Below are 4356 nucleotides of genomic sequence, written 5' to 3'. Positions count from 1 at the left end.
TAGCTTCAGCAAGAGATTCATACGAGACTTCTTAAAAAATAGCAACATGATTTTGCGATTCTAAAGGAGTACAGTGCAATCTTTCTCCAGAATATCATACAGATTTTTTCCCTACTTCTATCCACCGTTATGTGTTTTATCACAAAAGATGTGTGTTAGAGGGATTGTAAAGAGAATCGGCTCAGGTATGTTAAGGCTATCCCTTCTTTCCTTTTGGCATGATCCAAATGATATAAACTAAACGAGCAAATGCACAACTTTCATAAGTAACTCTATTCATAGAAGTACTAGGGGTGTCTATGTTCTTGATTCCCCATATTATTATATCTTCTGTTCATGGGTCTTAGAAAAATACATAGTTGATACAGTTTATTTCATGATATTAATCAAAAGCATAATGGTCTTATGACATTCCGAGAAATTTTATTGACGTACTTCTCATGCATTGCATTAATTTACATTGACCCATGACCAGATGTCGTTATATACGCGTATATATGTATATAATATGTATATGGGATATGGAAAAAGGTTACGATGTTATATACGCACCACTACCTGATCAGCTGGTATACGTTGATGATTTACCCACAATGGCCGAGATGATATGATGGGATGTCCTCAGAGGCTTGATGATGTTATGAACGCATATACCTATGCATGGTATGACATTTATATGCATATGCATGACATTGTAAATGTTAGTGATTCACAGAGTTATTCAGACTTACATGTTGAGTCTTTTACTCCATGTTTCTCTCATGTCTATTATTTACTGATTTTCATTCCTTACATACTCGGTACATTATTTGTACTGACGTCCCTTTGCCTGGGGACACTGTGTTTCATGCCCGCAGGTCCCGATAGACAGGTTGAGAGCCCTCCAAGTAGGCTATCAGCTCAGCGGAAGACGTTGATGTGCTCCATTTGCTCCGGAGTTGCTATTTTGTCAGTATGATTAGGACATGTATTGATTGGTATGGCGGGGCTTTGTCCCGACCTTTATGACAATTATGTATTCTTAGAGGCTTGTAAATAGATGTCGTGTGTACGGATACTTGTATAGACTTGTCGGCCTATGTTTTGAGTTTATAAATGATTATGTTGGCCTTATAGACCCGTATGTCATGTGTATAAGTTTTTATATCAGGTTGGGTTGTTCTATGTTGGGTATTCCCTCATGTTTATTCTGTTTATATCATGACGCCCCTTCTGGCCCACTTACCTATGATGATGTAATAAGAAAGATATGTTATGTTAGTACTCGGTTGAGTAAGACACCGGGTGCCCGTCGCGGCCCATCGGTTTGGGTCGTGACAAAAGTGGTATCAGAACAGTTCTATTACACCCCATATTTTCGTATGTGAAAGTACGCCATAAGTAAGTTGATGAAAGCTCGGAAATGAGATATTATATTCCGTATTTCCGTATGATAAAGTTTCGTCGTAAGTTAATCTACGTGAGTTCGGGAATGAGATTATTTTGAGATTATAAGCATTATGCTATTTCAAACAAGTGATGAGTAAATTCGTGAAGGAAAGAGGGTCAACAAATCGAAGAAAAATGAATTTCATCGAAGTTTGACATTTTGAGATAAAATACGGTCCAAGCTATAATACCCCATATTTATGGACTAGTGCCATATAAGGTACCACATGACCATGGTAGTAAGGTGTATAAAGTGTGTTAAAAGTAAGTAGTATTTTAAGTAATTTGAGATAATTCTTAATTATGTGGGTAATTGGTTAATTATTAATTTTTAGTAGGGTATTACCATGTAATTAAGGTGTTTGGTGGATAAGATTAAGGGTAACACCATCCCCAACGTGGCAGCCACATGGAAATCCATTAAGTGACTCTTGAATCACCTTGCAAGGTGGCAACACTTCAAGAGATGAGCACCTTATCTCTTTGGGTTGAAGAATGTTATCAAAAGACTTCTTTAATTCACAAAAATGAAGACATTTACATCTTCAAAGTGACAGATAGCTTCAGCAAGAAAAGTTATTCAATATTATGATCAAATTCATTAAGACAGATGGATTAAAAATTCAGCAAGGTAACGGTCTTAAGCAAAACAAATTCATACGAAACTATACTGCGTAATAGCAACGGGGTTTTGCGATTCTAAGGGAGTACGGTATAATCTTTCTCAAGAATATCATACGGATTTTTCCCTACTCCGATCTTGCCGTCACGTGTTTTGTCGATTGTCGTATGTTAGAGGGATTGTCAAGAGAACTGGTTCAGGTATGTTAAGTCTATCCCTTCTTCCTTTTTGTCATGATCAATACGATACAAACGAAACGAGCAACTGCACAATTTCCATAAATGACTCTATTCATAGAAAATACTAGAGATGCCTATATTCTTGATTCCCCATATGTCCTATTATTCTATCATCTGTTCATGGGTCTCAGAAAATATGTAAGTTGATAAAGTTTACTTTATGACATTAATCAAAGGCATAATGGTCGTATGACATTCCGAGAGATTTTATTGATGTACTTCTCATGCATTGCATTCATTTACATTAACCCATGACCAGATGGCGTTATATACGCGTATATATGCATATTATATGTATATGGGATATGGAAAAAGGTTACGGCGTTATATACGCACCACCACTTGATCAGCTGGTATACGTAGATGATTTGCCCACAGTGGCCGGGATGATATGATGGGATGCCCTCAGAGGTTTGATGATGTTATGAACGTATATACCTAAGCATGGTATGATATTTATACGCATATGCATGACATTATAAATATTAATAATTCACATAGTTGTTCAGACTTACATGTTGAGTCTTTTACTCCATGTTTCTCTCATGTCTATTATTTACTAATTTTCATTCCTTACATACTCGGTACATTATTAGTACTGACGTCTGCTTTGCCTGGGGACGCTGCGTTTCATGCCCGCAGGTCCCGATAGACAGGTCGATAGTCCTCCAAGTAGGCTATCAGCTCAGCGGAAGATGTTGGTGCGCTCCATTTGCTCCGGAGTTGCTTATGTGGTCAGTATGATTAGGACATGTATTGATTAGTATGGCGGGGCCCTGTCCTGACCTTTATGATATTTATGTACTCTTAGAGTCTTGTAGACATATGTCATATATGTGGAGGGTTGTACAGCCTTGTCGGCCTATGTTCAGTGTAATTTTTGTCTTATAGGCCCTATGTCTCATGTATAAGTTTTTATATCAGATTGGGTCATCTTATGTCGGGTATTCCCTCATGTTTAATCTATTTATCTCATGACGCTCCTTTAGGCCCACTTCCTTATGATGATATAATTAGAAATATACGTTACGTTGGCACTCGGTTGAGTAAGGTATTGGGTGCCCGTCGCGGCCCATCGGTTTGGGTCGTGACAAGTTCTGTCCTAAGGAGTCTACAAGCCGTGTCTAGTAGAGTCTTGTATATGGGTGCGTTGTGCACCACACTTATAAGTAGGAGGCTACAGGGCATTTAGGACTGTCACTCTTTCTTCTTACTCTAGATCGTGTGGTAGAGCTCAGTTGTAAGAACTTAATTTCCTAAACTTTACTTTATTCAGAATACGATGATGCCTACATCCAGAAAGACAGTTGGTAAGAGACATAACTGTGGAAGAGTTGAGTTAGAGGAACTCAATTTTTGCATCATGCTTATGATGGATAAATATGAGGTATTCAGCAGATCATGTGTACTAAGATGTGTAAACTTCTTGATAAGGACCCCTAAGGTAAGAATATCTATCCACTTTTATGGTAAAAAGGAATAAGAGAATCGGAAGGTAGATACAAGTTTCAGCAAGTAAAAGAAGCAAGATGAAAAAAAAGGGTACGTACGAGCTACCCAACTAATGAAGACTAGCGTAGAGAAATATAAGCCTTTTGAGTTACCTTCAACAATAACAGAGGTATGTACAATTGGCCACACCCATTTCATTTATGCCCTATGGGGGCTAACATAAGTAGTATAAGAGAAGGCAAGATATCAGGGTCTAGATGGGGTTAGGGTAACCCAAAATGGTGGATGGATTGTTAGCATTAGCTGACATTTCCGAAGGATATTGCAAATGTGCTAATAGATCTCCTTGTGAGACACCCAGATGGTGCACTCTAAAATAGTATAGGTAGATATGAGTACTACAAAGATAGGCACTGGAAGCCTAGAAGGGATAGATATTACCTTAGTGTGGCTCCCGTCCCTAGTAAAGAAAGAATGTTAGGCAATCCGAAGAGCCAGTGGATGGAGCAAGGGGAACTAAAAGCAAAAGGAGTATCTTTCTTAATTTCTCAAAATAAAGTGATAGACAGAAATGTTAGCAGGGAAATAAGAAGAGAGTTAATGAACCATTATGAG

The sequence above is a fragment of the Nicotiana tabacum genome, chromosome 19 (genome assembly GCF_000715075.1).
Source record: "Nicotiana tabacum cultivar K326 chromosome 19, ASM71507v2, whole genome shotgun sequence".
In the NCBI taxonomy this organism is placed as follows: domain Eukaryota; kingdom Viridiplantae; phylum Streptophyta; class Magnoliopsida; order Solanales; family Solanaceae; genus Nicotiana; species Nicotiana tabacum.
Note: the sequence above shows the minus strand (reverse complement) of the source record.